Genomic DNA, 17182 nt, shown 5'->3' on the forward strand with positions numbered 1-17182 from the left:
TAGGTAGAGGTCCATATTCATCACTGACAGTAGGTAGGTAGAGGTCCATATTCATCACTGACAGTAGGTAGGTAGAGGTCCATATTCATCACTGACAGTAGGTAGGTAGAGGTCCATATTCATCACTGACAGTAGGTAGGTAGAGGTCCATATTCATCACTGACAGTAGGTAGGTAGAGGTCCATATTCATCACTGACAGTAGGTAGGTAGAGGTCCATATTCATCACTGACAGTAGGTAGGTAGAGGTCCATATTCATCACTGACAGTAGGTAGGTAGAGGTCCATATTCATCACTGACAGTAGGTAGGTAGAGGTCCATATTCATCACTGACAGTAGGTAGGTAGAGGTCCATATTCATCACTGACAGTAGGTAGGTAGAGGTCCATATTCATCACTGACAGTAGGTAGGTAGAGGTCCATATTCATCACTGACAGTAGGTAGGTAGAGGTCCATATTCATCACTGACAGTAGGTAGGTAGAGGTCCATATTCATCACTGACAGTAAGTAGGTAGAGGTCCATATTCATCACTGACAGTAGGTAGGTAGAGGTCCATATTCATCACTGACAGTAGGTAGGTAGAGGTCCATATTCATCACTGACAGTAGGTAGATAGAGGTCCATATTCATCACTGACAGTAGGTAGGTAGAGGTCCATATTCATCACTGACAGTAGGTAGGTAGAGGTCCATATTCATCACTGACAGTAGGTAGGTAGAGGTCCATATTCATCACTGACAGTAGGTAGGTAGTGGTCCATATTCATCACTGACAGTAGGTAGGTACAGGTCCATATTCATCACTGACAGTAGGTAGGTAGAGGTCCATATTCATCACTGACAGTAGGTAGGTAGAGGTCCATATTCATCACTGACAGTAGGTAGGTAGAGGTCCATATTCATCACTGACAGTAGGTAGGTACAGGTCCATATTCATCACTGACAGTAGGTAGGTAGAGGTCCATATTCATCACTGACAGTAGGTAGGTAGAGGTCCATATTCATCACTGACAGTAGGTAGGTACAGGTCCATATTCATCACTGACAGTAGGTAGGTAGAGGTCCATATTCATCACTGACAGTAGGTAGGTAGAGGTCCATATTCATCACTGACAGTAGGTAGGTAGAGGTCCATATTCATCACTGACAGTAGGTAGGTAGTGGTCCATATTCATCACTGACAGTAGGTAGGTAGAGGTCCATATTCATCACTGACAGTAGGTAGGTAGAGGTCCATATTCATCACTGACAGTAGGTAGGTAGAGGTCCATATTCATCACTGACAGTAGGTAGGTAGAGGTCCATATTCATCACTGACAGTAGGCCTGTCCATGATTGGGGACATATGGTCTCTTGAGCATTACAATTGGCAGCTCTCAATATTCTGAACCAGATTTCTCAGTCTAATCAATGAGAACATGAACGATGAATCTTCCGCTCATCACTGAGATGACAGCGCTGATATCACCCAGGCCCATTTCCCTCGGAAAGGTCCAATCTTCCAAATGGAAGTAATAAAATATGGTTGAACCACTGATTTGGAACTGCTGTTATTGCAATGAATCCTCAAACTACTGAGGTCTGAGTCTTAACTAGGGATTTCTTTTCTGACCATGTCAAAGAAACAGGAAAAACTCCAGGTCTTGGTAATGAGGACAGAGGGAGAATCTCAACTGCATAGTCATCGTGTCCTCACTTCTTGCCTCCTTCTCAAAACCCATTGGACGAAAAATCCAGAGGTCCCACCCCTCTGACCTTCTCCTCCAATTTGTTTGAGAAGGTGAAGAGTATTCAATTTCTCTCTCTCCCTCTTTCTTTCTCTCTCTCCTCTCTCTCCTCTTTCTCATTTTCCCTCGCTCCTTCTTTCTCTCTCCTTCTCTCTCTCTCAGACATCAAGTACATTCAGTCTCTGATTGACAGTCCCTGAGTGGTATGGTAGGTAGATAAATAGCACCAGGCTTCCCATTGGGTTTCTTAACCTTAACTGCTCTCTGCAAAAAACCTGCCTTATTGAGGAAAACTACAGAAGAGACTGAAGACATCATTTGGCTTCTAATCTCTAGAAACTATTTGTTGTTCCTGTTAAGTTGTATCATGTCCAAAATGACTTTTAAGATTAGACTACCTCAGAGAACGTATCCCAAGTCTGACTGGTGTTTCACTTAACAGCAGGTGTTTGGCTATATTGAGCCCAATGGCGTTTGAAATTGCGATTTGCACTACAGGTTGTGCTTACAGAAAAAGTTAAGACAGACTTGAACAAAGCTCTCAGTCTAGGGCTGTTAGAATGGACATTTGATTTGATTGAATAGGTTTCCATGATTATCCGGGATGAAAGGACAGAGAACCTGTGGTAAACCATAATCTATTATCATTCGGAATTCTCTAAATATGAATCCACATTTCCATTAGTGCAATTAAGAAAGCATTTAAAAATTGGACACCAAAAACACAAAACATGTCATGTAGAGATCTTTTGGAGATCTTTTTATTCTCTTTGTTTGGTTGGTCAGGGTGTGACTCGGGTGGGAAACTCTATGTTCTTTATTTCCATGTTTTGGCCGGGTATGGTTCTCAATCAGGGACAGCTGTCTATCGTTGTCTCTGATTGGGAATCATACTTAAGCAGCCTGTTTTGCCACCTTAGTTTTGTGGGATGTTGTTTTTGTCCATCTCTGTGTAGCCTACCGAATGTTACGTTCGTTTTCCTTTTTGTTGTTTTTAGGTGTTCATTTTTAATAAAGACAAAATCTACGCTAACCACGCTGCACCTTGGTCCAATCATTTCGACGAGCGTAACAAAACATGCTACATTAAAAGATAAATCTGTGAGCTGCCAGTAGTGACCTGGCCTTAAGAAAAAACATTAAAAAAACAAGCATCTTTGCCTTTCTTGCACTGACACTTGACTGCTAAATGACTCAAATGTAAATGTCAACCCAGTCACTGTGACATCATCAGTCTGTTCTGGTGACGTGTGCGTCTGTGTTATTAGAAACGCCTCACCAGAACAGGCTGGTGATGTCACGGTGATTGGTTTGACATTAAGTACACCCAGGGATAAGGCCAGGTCTCTAATGGTGGGTTCTACTTTGTGTTAACCTGACCCTCTCACTCCGGCTATCTCGTGTTTCAACGTTTGTGTTGACTCTGAGAGAGAAAGGAGCTCAGGTCCTTTATTATGCTAGAGTGGCATATTTATTAACCATTCACCTGCTGAACCTGTTTTTCACCAGACAGGAAAAGCAATTCCAAGAGTTCAAACAGAGGTTAACTCCACACCCTCCAAATTAACCAAACGTTTCATTACAATTACATTCGAATTTGAACCATAGAATAAGATCGGTCAATTAATCGAATTCCCTCAAATACATAGACCAGGATTCAGACTGATCCGCATTAGATCCGGGTTAATCTCAAACTGAGTTTGCCAAACGGTGTAAATCTATGACTCTGTAGTATGTCTGTACTTCAGTTAATTAGGCCTTGGTGACAGCTTGGAATTGGGTTACACAGTGTATCCTACAGCAGGTGGGTTATGATAGGCAGGGAGGTCACGGGTCGAAACAAATTAGAATGTAATGTGTAATTTCTTCAGGAGCACTGCATGTTCCAGGATTCAGTCAGGAGCACTGCATGGTCCAGGATCCAGTCAGGAGCACTGCATGGTCCAGGATCCAGTCAGGAGCACTGCATGGTCCAGGATCCAGTCAGGAGCACTGCATGTTCCAGGATCCAGTCAGGAGCACTGTATGGTCCAGGATTCAGTCAGGAGCACTGCATGGTCCAGGATTTTGTCAAGAGCACTGTACGGTACAGGATTCAGTCATGAGCACTGTACGGTCCATGATTCAGTCAGGAGCACTGCATGGTCCAGGATCCAGGCACTGTTTGGTCAATGATTCAGTCAGAAGCACTGCATGGTCCAGGATTCAGTCGGGAGCACTGCATGGTCCAGGATCCAGGCACTGCTTGGTCCAGGATTCAGTCAGGAGCACTTCATTATCCAGGATCCAGTCAGGAGTGCTGCACGGTCCAGGATCCAGCTACTGCTTGGTCCAGGATTCAGTCAGGTGCACTGCATGGTCCAGGATTCAGTCAGGAGCACTGCACGGTCCAGGATTCAGTCAGGAGCACTGCATGGTCCAGGATTCAGTCAGGAGCACTGCACGGTCCAGGATTGAGTCAGGAGCACTGCACGGTCCAGGATTCAGTCAGGAGCACTGTATGGTCCAGGATTCAGTCAGGAGCACTGCACGGTCCAGGATTCAGTCAGGAGCACTGTATGGTCCAGGATTCAGTCAGGAGCACTGCACGGTCCAGGATTGAGTCAGGAGCACTGCATGGTCCAGGGTTCAGTCAGGAGCACTGCATGGTCCAGGATTCAGTCAGGAGCACTGCATGGTCCAGGATTGAGTCAGGAGCACTGCACGGTCCAGGATTGAGTCAGGAGCACTGCACGGTCCAGGATTGAGTCAGGAGCACTGCATGGTGCAGGATTCAGTCAGGAGCACTGTATGGTCCAGGATTCAGTCAGGAGCACTGCACGGTCCAGGATTGAGTCAGGAGCACTGCACGGTCCAGGATTCAGTCAGGAGCACTGCACGGTCCAGGATTGAGTCAGGAGCACTGCACGGTCCAGGATTCAGTCAGGAGCACTGTATGGTCCAGGATTCAGTCAGGAGCACTGTATGGTCCAGGATTCAGTCAGGAGCACTGTATGGTCCAGGATTCAGTCAGGAGCACTGTATGGTCCAGGATTCAGTCAGGAGCACTGTATGGTCCAGGATTCAGTCAGGAGCACTGTATGGTCCAGGATTCAGTCAGGAGCACTGCACGGTCCAGGATTCAGTCAGGAGCACTGCACGGTCCAGGATTGAGTCAGGAGCACTGCACGGTCCAGGATTGAGTCAGGAGCACTGCACGGTCCAGGATTGAGTCAGGAGCACTGCACGGTCCAGGATTGAGTCAGGAGCACTGCACGGTCCAGGATTGAGTCAGGAGCACTGCACGGTCCAGGATTCAGTCAGGAGCACTGCACGGTCCAGGATTGAGTCAGGGTGGCAAAGATGTACTCCAAAATGAACTTGAGAACAATATTTATTTCACCTTCCAAGTTGATCAAACATCACTCATAGACAGTAACTCACACAACATCACTCCTACAGACAATAACTCACACAACATCACTTATACAGACAATAACACACAACTTCACTCATACAGACAGTATCTCACACAACATCACTCATACAGACAGTAACTCATACAGACTGGTATTTCCCTCAACAGCATCCAGGTGCAGTGCTTTACAGAACACATCTAAAGTACCCACACCCCTGCTCTCATCTCTTATCCTTCTATATCATATGCCATACCCTGCCATAACCTGCTGTACCCTGCCATACCCTGTCATACCCTGCTATAGCCTGCTATACCCTGCCATACCCTGTCATACCCTGCTATACCCTGACATGTTTAAGTAAGTAATAGCGCAGATGGTTTCAGCTTGAACATCCTAACACACACCAGATGGCCATGCCCTTGGTCATCTCATCAGCATATTTCTGCTGGAAATACTCCAGAGCTGCCATGTCTACTCACTGTCTCAACTGTCCTATGGGTAGAGTTATCTTAGCACCCTGGGTAGAAGAACTGTCTAATTGGGATTAAAATTACACAGGGTTGGAGGGCGTTCTGTATATCCTTCCTCTGGACACTCCTCCCATTTACATGTCTATTTTGATCAGGTTTTGTGCGTGTTTCTGAAATGGTCTCAGTATGAGTTTGTTGTGTGTTTGAGTGTGTCTTATTGGAGGCTTCTGAGGGGAGGACAGTTTACAATAATGGCTGGAACAGAGCAAATGAAATGGCATCAAACCATGTGTTTGACGTATTTGATACCATTCCACTCATTCTGTTCCAGCCATTACCAGGAGCCCGTCCTCCCAAATGAAGGTGCCATCAACCTCCTGTCTGTCTGTAGGGCATTCAGGGTTCGGGCTATGTATCCTTCCTTTTGATGTATTCTCCCTTTCGTTATTGGTTAAGATTTGGGTATGTTGGGGCGGCAGGGTAGCCTAGTGGTTAGAGCGTTGCACTAGTAACCGGAGGGTTGCAAGTTCAAACCCCCGAGCTGACAAGGTACAAATCTGTCGTTCTGCACCTGAACAGGCAGTTAACCCACTGTTCCTAGGCCGTCATTGAAAATAAGAATTTGTTCTTAACTGACTTGCCTGGTAAAATAAAAATAAATGTTTCTGAATTGGTCTCTGCATGTGTGTCCTGTATTTCAGAGTTACACCATGACCTAATTATATGCATTATAAGTTTTTCTACCCCGACCAGATGTGATCATGACACACAGGATAAATTATCCTCTTGGTTTTTCTTGTATTGCTCTTTGTTTTTGTTGTCAGTGTTGATTTGTTTCGCATTCTATGAATGTGTTGTCTACTAATGCTGTCACATAGCTAGGAGTGGTGGGTGCGGAGTCAGGCGCAGAGAGCAGAGGTTTAGCGAAAACCGTATTTATTCCGGTAAGGTAATGCCATGCCAACAACAACAGGCAAAAATAATGACAGACCCAAAACAGGACACCAAACAGTCAAAAAAAACAAAAAAACACAACCATCCACAAACAGAACAGAGAACAAGCCCACACAAAAGTAGGCGGGCATACAAGTTTTAGATAGCCCTGAACCAAACCCCAAACAAGAAACAGGTGAAACCAATACAGACTTAACCAACAGAAAAGGAAAAGGGAATCGGTGGCAGCTAGTAGACCGGTGACGACGACCGCCGAGCGCCGCCCGAACAGGAAGAGGAGTCACCTTCGGTGGAAGTCGTGACAAATGCTGTGTGGCCCGTGTGGCTCATGTGGCTCATTTGGGTCATGTGGGTCATGTACCACCAGATGGCTGTGTGGCCCGTGTGGCTCGTGTGGCCCATGTACCACTAGGTAGCCGTGTGGCACGTGGACCACCAGATGGCTGTGTGGCCTGTCTGCTTTGTGTGGCTCGTGTGGCTTTTGTACCACCAGATGGCCTGTGTGGCCCATGTGCTTTGTGTGGCCCGTGTGGCTTGTGTGGCCTGTTTGGCTTTTGTAACACCAAATGGCTTGTGTGGCCCATATGGCTTGTGGCCCGTGTGGCTTGTGGCCCATGTGGCTTGTGTGGCCCGTGTGGCTTTTGTACCACCAGATGGCTTGTGTGGCCCGGCCCGTGTGGCCCATGTGACCTGTGTGGCCCGTGTGGCCACCAGATGGCTGTGTGGCTCGTATACCACCAGATGGCTGTGTGGCTCGTATACCACCAGATGGCTGTGTGACTCGTGTACCACCAGATGGCTGTGTGGCTCGTGTACCACCAGATGGCAGTGTGGCTCGTGTACCACAAGATGGCTGTGTGGCTCGTGTACCACCAGATGGCTGTGTGGCTCGTGTACCACCAGATGGCTGCGTGGCTCGTGTACCACCAGATGGCTTGTGTGGCCCGGCCCGTGTGGCCCATGTGACCTGTGTGGCCCGTGTGGCCACCAGATGGCTGTGTGGCTCGTATACCACCAGATGGCTGCGTGGCTCGTGTACCACCAGATGGCTGCGTGGCTCGTGTACCACCAGATGGCTGCGTGGCTCGTGTACCACCAGATGGCTGCGTGGCTCGTGTACCACCAGATGGCTGCGTGGCTCGTGTACCACCAGATGGCTGCGTGGCTCGTTTACCACCAGATGGCTGCGTGGCTCGTGTACCACCAGATGGCTGCGTGGCTCGTGTACCACCAGATGGCTGCGTGGCTCGTGTACCACCTGATGGCTGCGTGGCTCGTGTACCACCAGATGGCTGCGTGGCTCGTTTACCACCAGATGGCATGTATTGTTTTGTCTTCCACAAAAATAAATACCTTCAATAAAATATTTAAAAGAGAAAATATCCAAAATCAACTGTGAAACATTCATTGAGGTTTAGCTAGATAGTTGTTGCTAGCAGTTTGTCCTGAGAGATCAATTGGCTTCTTATTTTACCTGACATGCATATGGTTCTCTGTCTAGCTGGTTCTTTGTAGAATTTTTACCTGGAGTCATACAAAATCATGTGTTTCTCTACTCTACTTTTCATCCACAGATAAAAGGGGAAAGCTAGTTAGTTGTTAGTTATCTTTGAAGATTATGTGAATCCATTCCAACCCACTGAATGACTAGATGACCAGGACAGTGGCCCATAATAACTTCCCCCCCTCACATCGCCTGCAGACAGTGGGGTTAAAATGCATAATAACGTCCCCCTCTCACATCGCCTGCAGACAGTGGGGTTAAAATGCATAATAACTTCCCCCTCTCACATCGTATGCAGCCAGTGGGGTTAAAATGCATAATAACTTCCCCCTCTCACATCGCCTGTAGACAGTGGGGTTAAAATGCATAATAACGTCCCCCTCTCACATCGCCTGCAGACAGTGGGGTTAAAATGCATAATAACTTCCCCCTCTCACATCGCCTGCAGCCAGTGGGGTTAAAATGCATAATAACTTCCCCCTCTCACATCGTATGCAGCCAGTGGGGTTAAAATGCATAATAACTTCCCCCTCTCACATCGCCTGCAGACAGTGGGGTTAAACTGCATAATAACTTCCCCCTCTCACATCGCCTGCAGCCAGTGGGGTTAAAATGCATAATAACTTCCCCCTCTCACATCGTATGCAGCCAGTGGGGTTAAAATGCATAATAACTTCCCCCTCTCACATCGCATGCAGACAGTGGGGTTAAAATGCATAATAACTTCCCCCTCTCACATCGCATGCAGACAGTGGGGTTAAAATGCATAATAACTTCCCCCTCTCACATCGTATGCAGCCAACATAAGGCAGAATGCCAATACACAAGAACAATACCAACTGGTGAGTGAACCTGGGAGACTGACATATAAAGGGGAGGAGATTAAGGTAATGGAGTCCAAGTGTGAATCATAATGATTAACAGGTGCGCATAATGATGAGTGCCAGGTGTGCGTAACGACGAATCCCAGGACCAGTGGGTAGTACTCTGGCGACGTCATAGGCCGAAGGGAAGGAGCAGGAGCAGACGTGACAGTACCCTCCCTCTGACATGCGGCCCTGGCCGCAGTACGACGCCGACCAGGGAGACAACCCCGAGGACGAGGAGCGGGTCGGTCCGGGTGGCGAAGGTGGAAATCAGGGATGATGTTGGGGTCCAGAATGTCCTCCACGGAACACAACACCGCTCCTCTGGGCCATACCCCTCCCAGTCCACCAGATACTGTACCTGAACCCCACAAGTGGGTAGTCCAGTAGGGTTCTGACAGCATACGCCGGGCCCCCCTTGATGTCCAGGTGGAGGTGTGTCGTGGGGGACAGCATCAGCATGGTGAACTAGAGGCCGGAGAGGGAGCACACGTGACAGTACCCCTTCCCCAACGTGAGGCTCCGGCCGCAGGACGCTGGCCAAAAGACGATCCCGGGGATCAGGAGCGGACCGGTTACCTCTGCAGAGGCGCAGGAAACCTGTCAATCCGGTTGAGATGCAGGAGCATGGCGACCTAGAGCGCCGGAGAGAGAGCAAACATGACAGTACCCCTCCCCGGCGCGTTCGGCTCCAGGACGCCAACCCAAGGGATGATCCCGGGGATCAGGAGCGGACCGGTCACCCCTGCTGATGCGCGGGAACCTGTCGCCGGCTGGGATGTGGGAACCTGACAGACAGCTGAGGCAGGGGAGCCTGGCGATCTGGCTGAGGCATGACAGACTTACGAGCTGGCAGAGGCAGGGGAGCCTGGCGATCTGGCTGAGGCATGACAGACTTACGAGCTGGCAGAGGCAGGGGAGCCTGGCGATCTGGCTGAGGCATGACAGACTTACGAGCTGGCAGAGGCAGGGGAGCCTGGCGATCTGGCTGAGGCATGACAGACTTACGAGCTGGCAGAGGCAGGGGAGCCTGGCGATCTGGCTGAGGCATGAAGGACTGTAGCGGCTTCCGGACCCGACGTCATGCCACCTGACACAAAATACCCACTCGCTGATGCTTCCCTTAGGTGAGGCGTTATTCTGTAGCGATGTGTGCTGAGAGTCGGGAAGCACGTTCAGGGAGTGAGTGTTTTAATAAATAAATGCAACATAAAACAAGAACCACGAACAACACACAGACTAAACTCTTGAACAGAAACAATAACGCCTGGGGAAGGGACCAAAGGGAGTGACATATATAGGGAAGGTAATCAGGGAGTTGATGGTGAGTGATGACGTGCAGGTGCGCGTAACGATGGTGACAGGTGTGCGCCATAATGAGCAGCCTGGTGACCTAGAGGCCAGAGAGGGAGCACACGTGACACTATAACCAGATGACCCAGAGAGTTGATATTCCTAACAACATAGTGGTGGCTGACACTGTCCAATTTCATGCTTTATCAAAAAAAAGCTGCATAATTGTACTAGAGAAATGCCAGTCATGCATAAGAGACAGGAAAACAATATAAGACCTAGATTTGTTCTTCATTGTCGTCCTGTTACACGCCACTCGCTACCATTTCTGGTTTTGGTGTGTGTTTAGAATGTAACGGTTGTAACGGGAGATCATGCTATCATAATTTTACAAATGTAAACATTTGTAGGATGATTTTTATTTGTATAATAACTAGATGATCCAAAACTGATAAGCCTGTAGTCTATATGTTGTAGACTAACTATACTGAGCAAAAATATAAACACAACTTGCAAAAATTGTAAAGATTTTACTGAGTTACAATTCATATAAGGAAATCACTCAATTGAAATAAATAAATGTACATTACTAGGAATATGGATAAGCATCTGTTGGTCACAGATACATTTTGAAAAAAATTTGAGGCGTGGATCAGAAAACCAGTCCGTATCTGGTGTGACCACCATTTGCCTCATACAGTGTAACACATCTCCTTCACATAGAGTTGATCAGGCTGTGGCCTGTGGAATGTTGTCCCACTCCTCTTCAATGGCTGTGCGAAGTTGCTGGATATTGGCGTGAACTGGAACACACTGTCGTACCAGAGCATTCCAAACCTGCTCAATGGGTGGTGGCATGACTGGTGAGTATGCAGGCCATGGAAGAACTGGAACATTTTGAAGTTCCAGGAATTGTGTACAGATCCTTGCGACATGTGGCAGTAAATTATCATGCTGAAACGTGGTGATGACGGCGGATGAATGGTACCACAATGGACCTCAGGATCTTGTCACGGTATCTCTGTGCATTAAAATTGCCATGGATAAAATGCAATGTCCATAGCTTATGCCTGCCCATACCATAACCCCACCACCACCATGGGGCACTCTGTTCACAATGTTGACATCGACAAACCGCTCACCTACATAACGCCATACACATGGTCTGCGGTTGTGAGGCTGGTTGGATGTACTGCAAATGTTTGAAAACAACGTTGGAGGCGTCTTATGGTAGATAAATTAATATTACATTCTCTGGCAACAGCTATGGTGGGCATTCCTGCAGTCAGCATCTCAATTGCATGCTCCCTTAAAACTTGAGACATCTGTGGCATTTTGTTGTAAGACAAAACTGCACATTTTAAAGTGGCCTTTAATTGTCCCCAGCACAAGGTGCACCTGTGTAATGATCATGCTGTTTAATCAGCTTCTTGATATGCCCCACCTGTTAGGTGGATGGATTATCTTGGCAAAGGAGAAATTCTCACTAACAGGGATGTAAACATATTTATGCACAAATTTTGAGAGTAGGCACGGCGCCAGGATTTTTTCTCTCCCGGTGCTAAGGGGGAGCTTGGCCAATACGTGGGGGTGCTAAGAAAATAGTCAATTTTCATGACTTATAAGGAAGTTCTTGTTTTTTCAATGAAAGCAGATATGGCACACAGCACATTCAATAAAATGTAGTTTTTAATTGAATTTGGCCAAAGAATATTCAACAAAATAGCTATAAGCCTAATACAAGTGACCACAAGACAGTGACAAAAACATCTTTCATGTGCAAAGTTGAAAGACTTCTGCACCAGACAGCGCCCATGCACTGCATGGGTGCTGTCCAGTGCTGAAGTCTTTCAGCAATAACAACACAATACATCCAAAATGTGACAACAACAAGTGAACTTATTCCATATGCATAATCAAACAACATTGGTAATAATGTCTTGGATGAAATGGCTATCACAACATCATAAATAAAATTAATAATATCTACAGTGCAGCTACAACAAGAAGTGCATTTACCCTATGCCTGTCGACTGTGCACACATGGTGTAAAACAAGCCGTCTATCATCACAATCCTAGCGATTATATTTCTATTGCAGTAATATTTATAGGCCGACTGGTCGACAATATGCACGTGTCTTCTTATTCCATCCAGATCCAGATCAGATTGAATCATGTTCCCACCACCAGACAGGCGCGTTCTGTCAATAAATAAAAGGCCTTTCAGTTACTCACCAAGTGTTGTTTAATAGAAGGACGATGCGTCTGTTGTTGTGGTTCAGTGCAAATGAGTGTATAATCTTCTGGACATCCAGGGCCTTGGTTGTTTCTATGTGTATGGACAGGCAGGCAAGGTTGCTGAGTTGAGGGTTTGCCATTCTGTTTCTCAGGTAGGTTTTTACACACCGCATGCAGGAAAAACTGTGCTCACATGACACTGAGGTTACTGGCAGTGTGACAGATATGCGTAAAAGATTATAGATATCCACGAAGAAGTCTTTGTAAGGTTTAAGCATGGACGGGAACTCCAGTGTGCTGCTAACTGTTTCGCCCTGTTCTTTTTTCTTTCCAAGAACCGGCGCACTTGGTGCACCTCAGCCAGCAGATTGTCCTCTCTTATTCCATAGTGCTGTGCCATGGGCACAAGGCTGTTCTTTTCAAGGAATGTGTCATGCTTGGGGTTGAGGGTTGACATTCCCATGAGAACTGCACCTGCTTCTGTGGAAAAGCGTTGGGTCATTTCATTCGCCAGTCGGTCAATGACAGGGTAGAATGAGGATGTTCGGAATTCATCCAGAGAGAGACTTAATGTCCTTTAAGGTTGCAATGATACAAATGTCTTACATCATTTAAAACCTCTTGGGGCTAGGGGACAGAATTTTCACTTTTTGATAAATAGCGTGCCCAATTTAAACTTCCTGCTACTCATGCCAAGAATATAAGATTTGCATATTATTCATAGATTTGGATATAAAACACTCTGAAGTTTCTAAAACTGTTTGAATCATGTCTGTGAGTATAACAGAACTTATGTAGCAGGCAAAACCCAGAGGACTAACTGTTCAGAATTTTTGTTTTTTGCCTCTCTCTGTTCCCTGACTGTTATTGCCAAGGGATATTTCTTAGGAACCTGTCTTCAGTTCCTACCGCTTCCACTGGATGTCAACAGTCTTTGGAATTTGGTTGAGGTTATTCCTTTGTGCAATGAAGAAGTAGGCCAACTAGGAGCTGGAACTGTGAGTTGCGCAAGACGTGAAAAGTGGCGCTGATTTGTTTTCATTCCTGTATTAAACACAGATTGCCCCGTCTACAATTTGATCGATTATTAACGTTTAAAAATACCTAAAGTTGGATTAATAAAGTAGTTTGAAATATTTTGGCAAAGTTTATAGGCAACTTTTGAAATATTTTGTAGTGACGTTGCATTTTTTGTAAGCTGTTTTTTTCTGGATCAAACTCGCTTTATAAATGGATATTTTGGATATATATGGACGGAATGAATCGAACAAAAGAACCAATTGTGATGTTTATGGGACATATTGGAGTGCCAACAAAAGAAGCTTGTCAAAGGTAATGCATGTTTTATATTTTATTTCAGCGTTTTGTGTAGCGCCTGCAGGGTTGAAATATGCTAACTCCTTTGTTTACTGCTGGTGCAGATGGTGCAGGCTATCAGATAATAGCTTCTCATGCTTTCGCCGAAAAGCATTTTAAAAATCTGACATGTTGGCTGGATTCACAACGAGTGTAGCTTTAATTGAGTATCTTACATGTGTGATTTAATGAAGGTTTGAATTTTATAGTATTTTATTTGAATCTGGCGCTCTGCATTTCCCCTGGCAATTGGGCAGTTGAGACATTTGCGTCCCGCCTATCCCTAACTAGTTCTAAAAGCTAAACTTCTTGTTAATCCAACCGCGTTGTCACATTTCAAAAAGGCTTTACAGCGAAAGCATACCATGCAATTATCTGAGGACAGCGCCCCACATCAAAATACTTTTCCAACCAGCACCGGCTTCACAAAAATCACAAATAGCAATACAATAAATGACTTACCTTTGAAGATCTTCCTCTGTTTGCAATCCCACTGTCCCAGCTACACAATGAAGGTTTGTTTTGTTCGATAAAGTCCTTCTTTATATCCAAAAAGTCAGTTTAGTTGGTGCCATTGATTTAAGTAATCCACTCCTTCAACATGCAAACAAAGGAATCCAAAAAGCTACCGTTAAACTTCATCCAAACAAGTCAAACAATGTTTCTAATCAATCCTCAGGTACCCTAATATGTAAATAAACGATAATATTTCAGACGGAAAGAAGGGTGTTCAATAGAAAAGGAAAATAAGAAGAACGTACCCTCGTTCACACGCGCCAAAAGTATACCTGTCCTGATGAGAACACCTTGGATAAACTACTTGTTGTTTTTCAAGAAACAAGCCTGAAACCCTTTCTAAAGACATCTAGTGGAAGCCATAGGAATTGCAAAGTGGGTCCTATTTTTTTGTATATCCCATAGGCCAGCATTGAAAAGGCCTGTGACCTCAAAAAAGAAAAGATTCTGGATGGATTTTCCTCTGGTTTTTGCCTGCCATATCAGTTTTGTTATACTCACAGACATTCCTTTAGCAGTTTTAGAAACTTCAAAGTGTTTCCTATCCACTTCTACCAATTATATGCATATCCTAGCTTCTGGGCCTGAGTAACAGGCAATTTACTTTGGGCACATCAGTCATCCGGAAATTCAGGATACTGCCCCCTAGCCTTTGAAATGGGCATGGACAAATGAGCCTGAGAAAACCTTGTACATGTCTTGCACAAAACAAAAAAATCCTGGCTTCATGTTTCTGACACAGTCCACCAAAACAAGATTAAGACGGTGTGCGTGGCAATGAATGTAGATTGCCTGAGGGGCCTCTTCTCTGAATTTCTCCTGGACCTCGTTGTGAACACCGGACATGACGGCCGCGCCGTCATAACACTGAGCAATACAGGCCGTGTGATCAATGTTACATTTACTAAGAGTCTCTTTGATCGTAGTGAAAGGGGACTCATAATCTGATCCGTCAGATGGAGTGAAATGAAGAAATTCCCCCACAACTTCATAATTTTTTACGATAACGCACCCCCACAGACACTTGTTCCGATTTACTGAGGTCCTTACTCTCATCTACCATCAATGCAAATAGTTCTGCCTTTTGTAATTCACCACTCATCTGATCCATAATCATATTTGCCATAATGTCTAGTATTTCATTATGTATATCATGATGTGTGTACTTAGCATTTCTAGGATAATCTGAGATTTTCTGTGCAACTGTTTTGTCGAATTTGCCTATGACCTGTAAAAGTTCAAGGAAGTTTCCCTGTTCGTCTTCTGTCTCCTCTCTGTGAAAGTCCCTGGTATTCAGTGTAACGCAATGACTCCACAACTGCTCTCATATACTCTCTGTTCTCTCAGACTATTTTTGAATGTTCATCACTTAGAGCATTGCATATTGTTGAGCCAGACTCTTTCTGAATAGTCCACTCATTCCACGCTGTCATTGAATATTTATGCTCTACACTAGCGTTGTGCGTCTTGAACAAACTTTTCTCCTTCTGCCAGTTCTGGTAGCCATCGTGGGTAAATGCCACCTTCTCTCCACCATGGTTTCCTGGACGTTGAAAGTGGTGGCATGCAAAGCAGAAAGCACAGTCCTTTGAAATAGAATATTCCAGCCATTTGTAATCCTCATACCATCTACGATTGAAACAGCGATCCTGCTGTCCAACTTTTGTGGCTGGATAACGCTGAAGAAGAGGGCGCCTTGGTTCTTCAATAGGTGACTGGCTTAAATCAGAGGGAGTGGTGGCTGTGCTAACAGTGCAGCTAACGGTGGCTGTGGAACAGCTAGCAGCGACAACCTGCTCTGGTGCTCCCTCACATCGTGGCTCATGAGTTTCTCTCTCTGACTCATCTTTCTTATCTCCCTCTTCTTCTTTTGCCCCCTCGGAGACAGGGTCTGGGTCTGGATTTTTATTTTCTACCCGCACTCAGAAAACAGCCCCATCGCAACGGGGCAAGATGGGCGACTAGCTAGCTAGAAATTAGCTCACATTACGTATCCTAACATGCACGAGCACACACATCAGACCCCCCCCCCCCACACACACACACACGTCATAGGGTACATGGGCGGCACGAGCACACAGCCAAGGATCGGATTGGGAACAGAATGTCTGGTTATTAACTTTTACATATTTCTTTATTTAAAATATGAAACATACTAAAATGCTTGAGGAGGCTTAAATGGGGTTACGTAGATTTGTGACATGGCTATTGCACCCCCTAGTCCCGGTGTAGCCTCAGTATATATACAGTGCCTTCAGAAATGATTCATACCCCTTGACTTATTCCACATTTTGTTGCATTAAAGCCTGAATTCAAAATGGATTAAATAGATTTTTTTGAAATCTCATCCATCTGCACACAATAACCCATAATGGCAAAGTGAAAACATATTTTTAAGACATTTATGCTAATTTATTGAAAATAAAATACTGAAATATCCTTGAGTCAATTCTTTGTAACACCACCTTTGGCAGTGATTACAGATGTGAGTATTTCTGGGTAAGTCTCTAAGAGCTTTCTGCACCTGAATTGTGCATATTTTCCCATTATTGTTTTCAATTGGTTCTTGATAATTGCGAGACAAACATTCTTTGACATAGATTTTCAAGAAAATTTTAAACAAAACTATAAATCGGCCACTCAGGAACATTCACTGTCTTTTTGGTAACCAACTCCACTGTAGATTTGGCCTTGTGTTTTAGGTAATTGTCCTGCTGAAAGGTGAATTCATCTCACAGTGTCTAGTGGAATGCAGACTGAACCAGGTTTTCATCTAGGACATTGCCTGTGTTTGCCTGTGTTTACATTCCGTTTATTTTTTATCTTGAAAAACTCCTCAGTCCTTAAAGATTGCAAG

This window comes from Oncorhynchus kisutch, linkage group LG11 (genome assembly GCF_002021735.2).
Source record: "Oncorhynchus kisutch isolate 150728-3 linkage group LG11, Okis_V2, whole genome shotgun sequence".
Classification (NCBI taxonomy): Eukaryota; Metazoa; Chordata; class Actinopteri; order Salmoniformes; family Salmonidae; genus Oncorhynchus; species Oncorhynchus kisutch.